General features: G+C 39.3%; 1 protein-coding gene across 3 annotated transcripts in view; it reads left to right on the top strand.

Annotated features, from left to right (window-relative positions):
* The first annotated feature begins 1,641 nt into the window (after positions 1-1,641).
* Positions 1,642-14,683, top strand: part of PASD1 (PAS domain containing repressor 1) — a 119,912-nt gene continuing 106,870 nt past the window's right edge. Inside the window, exons 1-3 of one of the 3 annotated variants that reach the window (XM_081793917.1) lie at positions 1,642-1,781; positions 6,043-6,127; positions 10,024-10,170. The gene's annotated coding sequence lies outside the window, so the exon portion shown is untranslated. The remainder of the gene's footprint in view (positions 1,782-6,042; positions 6,128-10,023; positions 10,171-14,683) is intronic. The other 2 variants (XM_081793920.1, XM_081793919.1) reach the window with 2 other exon arrangements.

Genomic DNA, 14,683 nt, shown 5'->3' with positions numbered 1-14,683 from the left:
GTGGGACTCGAACTCAGGAAACCATGAGATCATGACCCAAGCCGAAACCAAGAGTTGGATGCTTAACTGACTGAGCCACCCAGGTGCCCTTGCATGCTAGTCTTAAAAGTCAAACATTGACATATATTTGGTTCAGTTTCATTCAAAGTATTGAATGAATTGAGTTAAATTAATGCTAATTAGGAAGTTTATTGACCATAAACAATAGTCACCATAATAAATAAAATTGCTGAAAACTTGTCTCTAAACCAAGATGTTCATTAACTCTTGTTCCTCTTACATCAAAGTAGAGGATTCATTATAAGAAATGACATAAACTTTTAAACTGGTTTTAACCACTTTCTGAAAACACCCTGAATATTGAATGAGGTAGTCTTTTTTATTTTGCCTATTTAATAAAATCTTGTAACTTTATTTATTTTGCAATATTCACTTTACTATGCTTCATTTCTGAAATCATTCATATAGTGTGTAAAACTATAATAAGTAGCTTTATGCTCAGATTTTTTTCTCTTTTGTGATTACGATTAGGAAGGAGATGACTGTGTCAAAGGCTGTGATCATACATGCTGCCATGTTGTTTTTCCTGACTTGCTAGCAGAATGAGACATCCAGTGGTTAGCTACAACACAGAGAAACGAGATGTTTTATTTCCCCCAACATTGCTTACTTGGGGCTTCAAAATAAAATACTTATCAGAGTTACAGGGTTGTGTGTGTGTGTGTGTGTGTGTGTGTGTGTGTGTGTGTGTGTTTTAGTTCCCTTTCCTAACCTATTTTTGTTTTGTTCTTTCCTCATTTGTGTCCCCAAGATATATAGAACCATTGGGAATACATTTATTTACTTTACAGTGTTTTTTTTTCTGTTTTTCTTTTTTTTTTAACTTTTTGTGAATGTTTTCACATCTTCTCCCATTGGATTTTGTCAATCTTACAGATTCTTTTAACTGTGACAATAAACAAAGTCTGAAACTCAATTTTGTCTACTCTCAATGGAACATCAATTTGTGTTCTAATTAGATTTTATTCCACATAGTATTCTTCTGCATGTTTTACAAAATCATATTATAACCTTTCACTTAGATGTACTCTTCCTTTAAATTTAGAACAATTTTTTAAATTAAAGAAGATGGAAACTATTTTGAATATAAAACAAGTCCAAAAGTTGCTAAACCTGAAATTAGGTAATTGTGAGCACAATTAGCTACCAGCTGTTCATTCTAAAGTAACAAGAGTTTGCCTGTGTTACTAATTATTTATACATAAAATTTTGTACTTTTGCATTTTGGTAGTTAATTAAATCATGCAGTTAAACTATGCATGATAATTGGGCATGAAAGAACAAAATGCAAATAGAAAAAACTTAGAAAAAATAGACCTCATGAAGAACATATTTTCTAGCCACATAAGAGGAGGAATCTATTGAGTAGTCATCTGAAGGGCCTTTTTAATGGAACTAGTTTTGCAGTTAAGGTGAGAGATTTGTTGAGAACTCTTTACCCCTATGGTACATACCCTGGCATTCCCTAGGAATTCCTGGAGGTCACAGGGCAGATTTGGGGCTCTCTGAATACTCATATGTTTTTCTCTGGCTGCCAAAACCTCCCCCTTTCTGCTTCAAATTAGAGCAGTCTCTGGGAAGTGACTTGTCATCTCTTCTAATACCCCCTTTCCTCATCTAGCTATAGGTGCCAGGCACTGGAGATATAGTAGCAAAAAAAACAAAGTCCCTGCCTTCATGGAACTGACCTTCTAGAGGGAGGAGACAGAACAAATACACAAGTAAGTGCATGCAGTTGTAGATGATGATAAGTCCTATTACAATAAGGTATACAGAATGGAATAGACTGAGACTTGAAACCTACTTTAGCGATTGTCAGGAAAGACCTCTTTGAGGAGGTGATGTTTGATTAAAGAACTGAAGGAAGGGAGGTAGTGAGTCTTGCAGATGTTTTGGGGGAAGAAATTTCTAAATGTAAAAAGCAAAGGGTAAAGCCCCCAGAATGAAAACATACTTGATTCAGTGACCAGAAAGAATACTAGTGTGGTCAGAGTAGAGAGGGTGAAGGGGAGAGAGAGTAGGATGAGTCCGAAAGGGCAGCATGGAGCAGATCATGGAGGGTCTTGTAGGCTACAGTAAGAACTTATTTTGGATTTTACCCTGAAATTATTGGAAAGTCAAGGGAGAGTTTTGAACTATACAAACAAATAACCAAATTAATTTTTTATGGGGCCAGACACCTAGCCCCACCCAACTACAAGGGAAGTTTGGTTCCAAAGTTCTGGTGACAGGGAAAAATCATGTTTAACATGTCTTATCCTTTGGATTAGTTATAACTGCTCTGCTATGGCATAACAAATTACTCCAAAACTTAATGGCTTAACACATTTATTATCTCACAGTTTTCATGGATCAGGTGTTCTGGCATGGCTTAGATGCATTCTCTGCTATAGATTCCCTACCAAGGCTATCTCAATCAAGGTGTTAGCTGGGGCTACAGTCTAATATAAAGGCTCAACTGAGGAAAGATCCTCTTCCAAGATCACTCACATGGTAGGGACCAAAATTCCATTCCTTCCAGATTGTTTGAGTGAAGCCTGAGTTCCTCATAACCTGTTGACTAGATGCATCTCTTGGTTACTTGCCATCTCACAACATGGTAGTAAGTACAATGGCGAGAGATAGTACCAATGAGAAAGAGAAAAAGAGAGACAGAGAGAAAAGAGCTATCAAGATGAAATTCACAAATCACAGGTTTTCAAAAAAAGTTTTTAATGTCTACTTGTTTTTGAGAGAGAGAGAGAGAGACAGAGACAGAGACAGAGACAGAGCGTGAGTGTGGGAGGAGCAGAGAGGGAGAGACAGAATCCTAAGCAGGCTCCAGGCTCTGAGCTGTCAGCACAGAGCTCCAGGCAGGGCTGGATCCCACAAACCAGGAGATCATGACCTGAGCCAAAGTTGGACACTTAACTGATGACTGAGCAACCCAGGTGCCCCAAGTCACAGTCTTTTGTAATCTAATCATGTGTCATCCCATAACTTCTGCCATATTCTATTGGATATAAAGAAGTTCCTAGGCCCAGCCCATACTCAAAGGGGAGAAGATTACATAAAATCATGAATACCAGGAAGTGAGGAGCATCAAAAGTCATGTCAGAAGTTGTCTACCACTTCCTCTACCTGCAAGAGGCTCTGATTCGCCTACAGGATCTGCAGGGTGGTTCAGACCAAGGACAAACCCAGGCCCAGCATGTGAATGGGAGCAAGTCAAAGGAGAAGATAATATGCTCAAAAGATCTACAACATCCAGGAAGATTAGCAGCCAGAGAAAAGGAGGCAGATACCACTGGCAGAAGATTGAATTAATCACCCTCTTCTGGGCACATTCTTATCATAAGTCCATACAAAGCCCTGCTTATAGTTTTATTTATTTATTTCATGTATTTGTGCATCCATTCATTCTTTCCTTTTTTAAATAACAGATTTATCATTAATATAATTCACATACCACAAGCTCACCCATTTAAAGCACATAATTCAATGGTTTTAATATACTCACAGAGTTGCATAACCATCACTATAATCTAAGTTTAGAACATTTTCATCACTCAAAAAAGAAATACCATACCCATTATCAACCAGGTACCATCTCCCCCTACCTGTAGCACTAAATAATCATTAATTTACTTTCTTTCTCTGTGGCTTTGCCTCTTCTCGATATTCATATAAATAGAATCATACGGTATTTGTCCTTTTGTGTCTGGCTTATTTCACTTAGCATAATGTTGTCAAAGTTCATTCAGGTTGTAGGATGAATCAGTACTTTATTTTTATGGCTAAATAATATTACATTATATGGATATACAATAACTTTGTTTATTCATCAGCTGATGGGCATTTAGATTGTTTCCACCTTTTTAGCTATTATGAATAATGCTGCTATGAACATGTGTATAAGTTAAAATTTTATATGTATGTGTATGCATACACATATACATACACAAATACCTACATACAAACATATATACAAAAGCAAAATAGCCAGGTCACTGTGTACACTTAATTTAACTGAGTAGTGCTGGACTGTTCTCCAAGTGGCTGGCCCCGTCTATGCTACCACAGCAAAGCATGAAGATTCCTGTAATACCTCAGTTCTGTCAACACTTGGTAATCTATAGCTTCCTAATTTTTCCAGGAAAACAGGTGTAAACTGATATCACATAGATGTTTTAATTTGCATTAATTAATGACTTGGAGCATTTCATATGCTTGCTTTTTGGGTTTCATTTTTAATAAATGTTTTGTTCATTTATCCTTTGCCCATTTTTCTTTTTTTTAAAAATTTTTTTTCAACGGTTTTTATTTTATTTTTGGGACAGAGAGAGACAGAGCATGAACGGGGGAGGGGCAGAGAGAGAGGGAAACACAGAATCGGAATCAGGCTCCAGGCTCTGAGCCATCAGCCCAGAGCCCGACGCGGGGCTCGAACTCACGGACCGCGAGATCGTGACCTGGCTGAAGTCGGACGCTTAACTGACTGCGCCACCCAGGCGCCCCTCTTTTGCCCATTTTTCTATTAGGCTTTGTATCTTTTTTGTGATACTTTTAAAATATTAATTTTTGTTGGCTTTAGATATTGCACTTTTTTTCTCCCATCTCACCATCTGTCTTTAATTTTATTGATGGTGCCTTTCACTAAACAGAAATCTTTAATTTGAATGTAATCAAATGTATTAATTTTCACTTGACATCTTTAGGTTTAGAGAAAACAAAGATTTTCTTCTATAAGAAATTCTTCCCTACTCCAAGATAAAAAAACATTTTTGTAATTTCCTTTTTGATGTTATTATTGTTTCCTTTCATAATGATTCCTGAAACCATTGGGAATCCACCTCCATACAGATTGTTAGATGGGAACCTAGTTTGATTTTTCTTCCAGCACCAGCCACCAAATCATTTATCCTTTCCTATAATCTGTGGCATCACTTTTTATCATATTCTGTGATTCAATATATACCTGAGACTCCTTCTGAACTCTATTTTGTTCCATGGTCTACTTAACTTTTTTTTTATGGTCTACTTAAATTTAATAGTATCTCTAGTACAAATTTAGCTTGACTTTGTATGCATTAACCTTGGTCATTTTCTTCAGTGCTAGGAAAGTAATAACTCTCCTCAAAACAAAAAAGAAAAAGCCAAGCTTGCAAGACAAATCTGAGAAGTGGCTCACCTGTTGGATTTGGTATAGGTGATAATTAGCTACACCATGAAGAGCATTGACTTCAGTGTTCCATTAAGTGCCAAGAGCTCATTGCAAGTTGAAAGCTCAGTTCGGTTTCCAACAGTCTCCTTACTTTTCTTCATTCTATTTTTTAAAGTTTATTTATTTATTTTTGAGAGAGAGAGAGAGAGAGTGAGCAGAGGAAGGGCAGAGAGAGAGAGGAAGAGAGAGGATCCCAAGCAGGTCCCACACTGTCAGCACAGAGCCTAATGTGGGGCTTGAACTCACAAACCATAAGATCATGACCTGAGCTGAAATCAAGAGTTGGATGCTCAACAAAGTGAACCACCCAGGAGCCCACTTTTCTTCATTCTAAAAAGTTTGTGGCAATTCCTTGTTCCATGAGACAGCCAGGAACTTATGCCATAAATTGCTGTGAATCGAAAACTTTGATGTACTTGTAACGAATCCAATAGGCAGCAGACTTCTCAAATAGCTTAATTAAATGATGCTTATTGTTAATTTACCCTAGTATCCTGTTAACTATCCACAGAGATTTCTATTATCCAATATCAGTAGTGAAAATGAGGTGCAATTTACTCAAAAGACATGGGGTTGGAATATATAATTACCTCCAGGTTGTATTCAAATACAGTATTAACATTTATTCATAATGTAATTATTTCTTATATCCTCTAGTTAGCCACTGACCAGTTAGCCATTATGGCTAGTTATCAACTGTGTTTTATAGTGATTTTTCTGTCACGTTTAAAATAATCATAAGGATGTACACATATTTTGCTCAAATATTTGCTCTCCAGCCATGAAGCCCATCCTTGGTTTGAGCTAACTGTGGCATGTGATCGTGTGCAACCACGGTACAAGGAGCTGTTTGTGGCCAAGCAGGTGGGTACATTGCCTTTGCATGGTTTCTCATAATTATCAATTTCCTCTCCGTCCTCTCCCTTTCATTTCTGACATAGACACCAGCTCTCACACCTAGATTCTTCTTTTCTTACATCAAATTTTTAATTGATATATAATTTACATATCTCAAAAATTTGCCCTTTAGAAGAGTACAAGTCAATGGTTTATCAGTGTATTCACAAGATTGTACAAACATCACACAACCTGGAATTATGTAATTCCAGAACATTTCATCACCCCCCCCCCCCAAAAGAAACCCTATCCCCTTTAGTAGGCATTTCCCCCATTCTCCCTCCCCCCACCTCCTGGAACCACTAATCTGCTTTCTGTCTCTCTGGATTTGCCTATTCTGGATATTTCGTTCTAAATGGAATCTTTTTTATTATGGTTAAACACATGTAACATAAAACTTTCTATCTTAACCATTTTAAAGTATACAGTTCAATAATATTAAGTACATTCACATTGCTGTGCAACAAATCTCCAGAATTCTTTTCATCTTGCAAAACTGAAATTCTGTCCCCATAGAGGATGACTTTCTTTTTAAATTTTTTTTAATGTTTATTTATTTTTGAGGGGGGGGGGTGGGGAAGGGCAGAGAGAGAGAGACAGAGAATCTGAAACATGCCCCAGGCTCTGAGCTGTCAGCACAGAGCCCGATGAAGGGCTCAAACTCAGCAACAGTGAAATCATGACCTGAGCTGAAGTCGACGTCTAACCAACTGAGCCACCCAGGCACCCCTAGATGATGACTTTCCATTTCCTCTTTCCTCTAGCTCCTGGCATTCTATTATACTTTCTGTCTCTATGAATCTGACAACTCTAGGTACTCATATAGGTGGAATCATACAGCATATGTCTCTTAGTGACCAGATTATTGCATTTAGCAAAATGTTTTCAAGCTTCATCCTTACTGTATCATCAGTCGATACTCCACTCATTTTTATGGCTGAATAATATTCCACTGTATGGATAGACTATATTTTGTTCATCCAGCCACCATTTAATTGACAGTTGGGTTATTTCCACTTTTTGGCTATTATGAAGAATGCTATATAAGCATTCCTGTATAATTTTTGATGTGGACATATATTTTCAATTCTTCTGGGGACATACCTAGGAGTGAAATTGCTGAGTCCTGTGGTAACTCTATGTTTAACCTTTAAGGAACTGCCAGACTGTTTTCCAATGTGGCTGTACTACTCTGCCTTCTCACCAGCAGTGTATGAGGGTTCCAATTCCTTCACATCCTCAACACTACTTATTATCTGTCATTTTGATAGCCATATTAGTGAGTTTCAGCAAGAATTCCCAACGTACTGCCTACCCTCATCATTTCTCGTCTGACCTGAGGCAGAGGGAGCCAGATGAGAGGGGACTGTAGCTATTCCTAGGGTATACTGAGAAGAAGGCCAGTGATTGGATTGATTTTGAAAAAAAAAAAAAAAAAAGGACTATTTGTTTTCTATATTTTTTAACCCAAATTCATTCTGAACCTTCAGTTTTGGGTTGATCAAAATAATCAGGTGACTAGACTGCTTGAATAAACAATGTATGGTGGGCTGGGTGGAGCCAGCTCACCCCGAGTTTGAATCCTGGTTCTGTCTCTCTGGACTAGTTATTTCACTTTTCTGGGTCTGTTTGTCTCTTCTGTAAAATGAGGTACAATCACAATCAGATGAAATGTATGTAAAAGAATCTACACACTTCTGGTGCAGAAGAGGTACACAGTAAATCTTCATTTATTTGTTCTTTGATTCTTAGGAACGTGTTTTTAAAATCAATTTTTACTAAAATATCCTTTGATTTCAGCCCTTGGGCATTCCTTGTTGAGGTATGCTGGCTTTTCATGACAGATATCATAGAGAAAGTGAACACTCAGGTGGCTTTTCTGGGAAGGTCATTTGATTGATTTTTTTAAAGGAAGGATATTAAAGCCCTACACATTTCAGTGTTTTTGAAGCTTCATAGTCTGAGACAAGCTGCGTATCTTAAGTTATTACTGTTGTCATGGCAAGTAGTGTTTGCTTTCCATAGCAACTGAAGCTACAGATAATTATACAAATGCTGGGAAAAAAATGGGCAGAGAACAAAACCATGTCTTGCTCATAGTCTTTGGGTAAAGATGTTTTCTAGTATAAAAGCAACTTAAGGTTCTGTGCTGTGGGGGCCAAGGGCAGGCTGCCCAAAATGTACTACCACGGTATACTGATTATTTTGAATTGGAGCTACTTGTGAAGCAACTGGTGCAAAGACACTCACACACTCCTCTGTCCCCCTGAAAGCAGGAAACACATTTCTCATATGAAAAATACCGTCCCTGTACTAGGAAGTAAGAAGACATCTTTACCAGACATAGGACTTTTTGTGGGTGCAAAATACATGTGGGCATGATACAGTGGGTACAGCCAGGCTTTCTTGCCTGGGCACAACTGATCTCTTGCTCTAAGATTCTAGACAATCCTTCCCAAAGGAAGGATTCCTTCCCAAGGAAGCCACTGGGCTTCATTGTCCTTCATTAGAAAATGAGGGGCTTGGACCAAACCATCGATAAGGATGCACTTGGCTATGCCAGCATCACTAAGGCAAAACCCTCAGCAAGTTCCATATTGCTACCCTACTCCCATCCTTGTGAGAGACCCTTAGGGGTTCGCTCACAGTCTGTAGGTTGGAGAGCATAGGTAATTTCAGTGTTCCAAACTTACTCCTGCTAAGTTGAGAATAGAAGCATAAAGGAATAGGCATTTAGGCCCTCTGGGAACGTATTTTAACAATTGGTTTTTCTTTTTAGTTAATTATCTCCCAGAAAAAAAATGTATCTTTTTTTCTGGGTTTCAATGCCAGACCATGTCTCTTCCACAGTTTGTTACATTAAAATTTTTAGTAAAAGCTATAGCAAGGTTCTAATTGTTGTGCAGTGAGGAGAGAAGAGCAGCCATTACGATCAGGGTGGGTATTAGAGGCCTTGAGAATGGGAGCAGGTTTTCCTCAACAGCCAATAATTGCTTGTGGCATGGAGCAGACAGCATTCCCACTGCGGGAATGGTGTGGCATGAACTTTTTTAGAGATCATGTTGGCTGCTGGGTGGAGAACAGTTTGGAGGGGACAAGACTGAGAGTAGGAAGGACTCGAGTGAGGAGTGCAGGCGAGGACTGATGGGGATGTGGACTAAAAGGGTGGAACCTTGCAGAATTCACTGATTGTTTTTTTTTTTTTTTTAAGTAGGCTTCATGTCCAGCACAGAGACCAATGTGAGGCTTGAACTCACAACACTCAGATCAAGACCTGAGCTGAGATCAAGAGTCAGTCGCTTAACTGACTGAGCCACCCAGGTGCCCCTCACTGATTGTTTTTATTTTTTTTAATTCAAGATGGATTAAAATAGCACTACTTAAATTCCCTTCATGTATTTATCATTGAATTTTCCCACAAGTAAAACAGATCATACCTCATTAAAGTATACCACAATATATTAGTATCATACCAGGAAAAATGGGGGACTTTTAATGGAAACTGAAATCACACATTGATCCATGTATTTCAGATGTAGTGAAATATTACATTTTTGCAAAATGGTATCTGACTGAACTGGGGATGAACAAAGGTGTGGGTGTTCTTATAAGCCAGGAGTGGCTTGATGTCGATTTTGTGCGAGTGTGTTCTCTTTTCCCTCAAGAGATGTAAAAATGGGATAACTTATCTTTGAGTATGAAGCAAACAACCAGCAGTTTGAAGCCCACATAGAGATAAAACCTTACATCATTTGTTTTTTTGTTTTGTTTTGTTTTTGTCATCCAAGAAATTCCTTTGGAAATTTCCATGGAATTTTGGGGGCTTGCTGTAGAGACTACTCATGGCTGTCCTTTCTTTGCAGAGGAATGCCTAGTCTCTGATACTGGCAGGTCCCCTGTGAGAAAAACCAGAGGTAAAGCAAAACCAGAAGAAGCTCACGTAGAAGTCTCCCAAATCCTGCATGCTGTGTTCCGAAGGGATGGACATCTGGAAGCCCTGCCCGCCTTTGGTGAGTATTTTATTGTTCTTCCTGATGGTAATTATAGCCCCACTGGCCACGGCCTTCTTCTTGCCTGGCTCTGTGCCGGGCAAGTTGCATGCATCATCCCATCAAATCCTCCCTCCTATATGAGCAGGTACTATTTATTACTGGTCCCATTGGTGAGAGGACACGGTGGCTTGAGAGAAGTTAATTACATTCTCCAAGACTAGCCATGATTTATACTTAAGCCCAAACTCTTCCTGCTTTGCTCTGCTGCTGCTAATCTTTCTGCTTTTGGGGGCGAGTCCTGGTTTGTTTCTGAGGAAGATTGGTTGATCATTATTAGGATGAATGCTTTTAATAATCCCTCTGTTTTGAATGTTGTCTTTGACAACTCAATACTAATTGTATAATCAAAGTTAATTAATGCTGATGATATGCTCTACCAATGACAAGTAATACATACCTACATGCTGTCCTTACCCCCTTGCATGTAATCTGGCACTAAAAGAATTGATTTGTTTTAGGATGAGAAGAACATGACAGTCGGAAGATGGGACCTGGCTCTTCTGCCCCAATGCAACATTGTGCTTTAGGATTTAAGGAAGTGTTATGTAAATACCTACCTTACTAAACAACTTTCTGTTTTACCATTTCCTGGTTATTTCAGATGTCATGCCAAGGTGAAGCTTTTAAGCTTCATAATTAGAGTTTGTGGTGCCTGAAGGCTGTACTGTAGCTACAAATCCAAATGGTTTATTTAAAATGCACTTTGGGAAGACTCATGATGTTTTAAAATGAGTCCCTCTTGAAAATGAGTTTAGGAGCTTCTTTCTAAACTCCGTAAAAGTTTAGGATTTTAACTTTTTTTTTTTTTAATGGAAGTATAGTGGACACACGATGCTATGTTAGTTTCAGGGGTACTAGAATTTTAACTTTAATTTTATAATGGGGAAAGAATATATCCAAAGACTCCCCTCATAGTGATGCACTGCCCCCATTTATTGAAATATGATTGACAAATTTAAAAAAGACATATTTGAAGTGTACAACATGCTGTTTTGATATATTTTTACATCATACATATACATATATTTTATGCAATGATTGAGTAGTCAGTTTAGAAATCCAAAACGTTACATTGGAGAGGGAAAGTTCTGGAGCCCTTTCTGTGGCATGTCCTTCTTGTTTTGAGGGACAAAGTTTGTCACTATTATGAAAAAAAGTTTAATATTAATGATATGACATTAATATTTACTTTGTTCATCCCATACTGTATGCTGGATTAGAACTAAAGTTGGTTTTTAATTTTTCAACTCATTGAAGGTCTTTTTAACTTGTCATAAAATTGGCCAGCTTGAGAAAACAACATGTCATGTTAAATCTACTCCTTTCTCAATTCTGTGATGAGTGGCTGAGGGAAGTGGTGGAATTGCCTTCTCTGAGAATCTTTAAAACAGACTTGAGAAGTCCAATTGCATGGCGCAGGGCAACCCTGCAAAGCCCTGGTGGATGTCTCTGTGGGAAAGGCTGGCCAGGAGGGCAGACTGGGAAGTATGAAAGAAAGCTGTCTTGCAGTTGGGATCACTGTCATGCTTAAAAAGATGACAAGTCAAGGAGAACAGCCTACAGTTGTCCTCCCTTTCACCTCTGGGGCTCCAAGCACCACTGAAGCTGCCCCTGTTGAGTGGCATTGACCCGGCGGGACTTCATGCTCAGCTTGATACTCAACTTGCTCCTCAACCATGGATGAAATTTTGGTTCCCCTCAGGCTATAAGGGCCCTTTTGATTAGCAGGAGATCTGAGCTTCTTTAGCTCCACTATGGAGCCCAGATTGGACCCAAAAGACCCCATCTCTGGGCTCCACAGACCTCAGCAGGTGCTGCCCGGCCAGTGCCCTATGCTGAAGCGGAACCTTGGCGGTCGGAAGCCAGGAGCCGAGCGGAAGGAGCTTCCTGCATCCCAGTTCCGGAGGCGTTCTACGCAACCCCAATAGCTTAGGTCACGGCGGAAATGCACCTTGCCCCTTTTTCCGCGCTAGGTACCCTGGGAGCATAGCCGGTTTAGGTGTTTCATCATCTGAGGAATCTGAGGCTGCTCTTCGTTGACCAACCCTCACGGCTTTCCGTGAGGACTGGAGGCCAAGGAGGAGCTTCCAGGCTCTCATCTGGCCCCTGCCAGCTCCTCAGCGCCCCTGGGCCCCAGGCACTGGCTCCTCAAATTGGACGCCTCTGAGAGGGAAGAAGGTGAACGCAGGCTGGTGAGGGCTTCTGTGAGGTAACAGGCCTTGGGTGGCGCGCTGCCATTTTCTTATCACCGCGGGCTTGCTGCCATTTTCTTATCACCGCAGGCTCGCTGCCCTTTTCTCATCACTGCGGGCTCGCTGTCATTTTCTCATCACCGCGAGTTCAGAAAGATGTCTTCTAGAACACCCTGGGAGGGATGCCTGGTTGGGAGGATGGTTGGGTGCACAGGTGGTTTGCTGGTGTTTTGAGGCCTCTATAGGGATACCATCGCAGGTAGCACTGCAGGAGGCACTCTTTGACTCTTCTTTGGAAAATTCTAGAAAGTTCCCAGTATCAGCCTAAACCTCAGAAACAGATTTGTGAGGAAAGCGAGCGAGTAACAAAGCCAGAGGCTGTCCAAGGCACATTAGCACAATTGAGGGGAGAAGGAAAGCAAGAGATTTACCTGGCTTTAGTAGGCTGAGCAGCTGGTGAACTGTGACACTGCAGACTTTTCCAAGTTTGAAGGCCATGTTGCAATAGTGGATTTTTAAAGGATCCACTTGAGGTATCATTTGGTTTTATGTTTAAAAGATAAGGCGTTTGCATTAGGACTCATATCTGAGCCCATCCAGACTGAGCATAGAACTCTCAGCTACTCCAGAAAATCCATCGTTTAAGATGGAGTAATGCCAATGTAAAAGCTGAACCCCCTGTATGAATCTAAAAAGCTGTAGTATGTATAACTGAAGCCTAGATAAATATAAACAAATGCCCCTACAGCAATAAGTAAATAGGACCCCCCAAAGTAAATAAACAGGAACAAATTAAACAAAGTGAACAATTCAGGTTGAGGAGAAGCTTTTATGGTTGGCAGAACAACATGTGTTAAAATAGTTTTCTTGTGTTTAAATTGATGTTTATGAAACTGTTCTTTCTTTGACAAATATAGCCAAATTGGGTGTGAGAGGGAAGGGAACTCTGGCAGTTTTGAATAATTTTTCTATCAATAAAAGGAAGAATAGCATGTTCTGCATTGCATTAGGGGTGGAGGCTGCTGTAGCTTTTAAGTCTCCTATGAATTAAGGAAACAGAATTTTTATTTAATAACCAACCAGATGAACTAAGTGTATTGCTAGAGAAACTCAATGAGTTATTTTATCAGTGGTCCCAAATTTTACTTTGTGACCGACACTTACTACCTTCATTCTATAAAGTCAAATTTTGCTTGTAAATAGTGGCACCATTTATAACTCTGAAAGTAAAGCTACCATGAAGCCATGTGATAGGGGTTTGAAAATAGAAATATCCAAAAGAAAAAAAGTGGCCATGAGATGTGATCAATTCTTAAATCAATTCTTTATATCAAATTCTAAAACATGAATATGTAAATACCGTTGCACGTGAGAAGCACAGTTAATGCACCAAGTGACTCAGAGGTTTTGAGCAAACTAGAAGCTAGTATTTTTAAGATTTCAAGGAATTTTGCTCTTTCCCAGGTGGAAACAAAACGTGAAAGATAAAAGAATAGATAGCTGTAAATCTGGCAAGGCCAGGAGAAAGAAACGAGGAAAAAAAGGACAGGGCAAGGTCTGTATGGTCCCTGCTGTTCCTCTGGGGGGTGTAGTCGTCAGTAGATTACTATTTTCTCTGACCCCACACATGAAGAAGGAATCTTAAAGCAAGAATAATGTTAATTATACTAATTAAGGGAATTTTGAATTATTATTTTTTGACTTATTTTTTTAAAGAAATAAGAGGATCAATTTTTTATATAGTGACTAACCCCTCAGAGAAGTATGTTTTTTTCCCTTTCTAATTTAAAATGGCAGATGAGGAGCCCTGGAGTTCTCATTACTTGATACTGGGAAAACAGTGTGAGCAAGCAGGCCAGTGAATCATCCATGGCTCTGGCTTGGTCGGCTGAGGTCATTACATTTGTAATGGATTAAAATGCAGATAGCTCTTTATTTATATAGCTCAGTGGCTTGAAGTGTGGTTTGCTGTGACAGGGGACCTTGGGTGACGGGTGAGACCATTACAGATGGTGGTGTTTGCAGGGAGGAACACTTGGGTTTTCTCATGTTGGTTGGTTATTTTACTACTAAATGGTTCTCTTTTGGGTCCTTACCTTGTGAATGTTGTTATTTATATCAGGAAAATATATTTTTAAGCAGTTCTGAGAAAGGTTTTCATGTATGGTGTATCTCCATAGGTAAATAAAATAGTACGGTAATAAATTTCTCCTTGTTCTTCATAATGGAATGAACTCCTGTTTTGATCCTATGTATTCTCTCCTATTTTGAGGTTAGTT

Source organism: Panthera onca, chromosome X (genome assembly GCF_046562875.1).
Source record: "Panthera onca isolate mPanOnc1 chromosome X, mPanOnc1 haplotype 2, whole genome shotgun sequence".
Classification (NCBI taxonomy): Eukaryota; Metazoa; Chordata; class Mammalia; order Carnivora; family Felidae; genus Panthera; species Panthera onca.
Note: the sequence above shows the minus strand (reverse complement) of the source record. Positions and strands in the feature narration are given on the sequence as shown.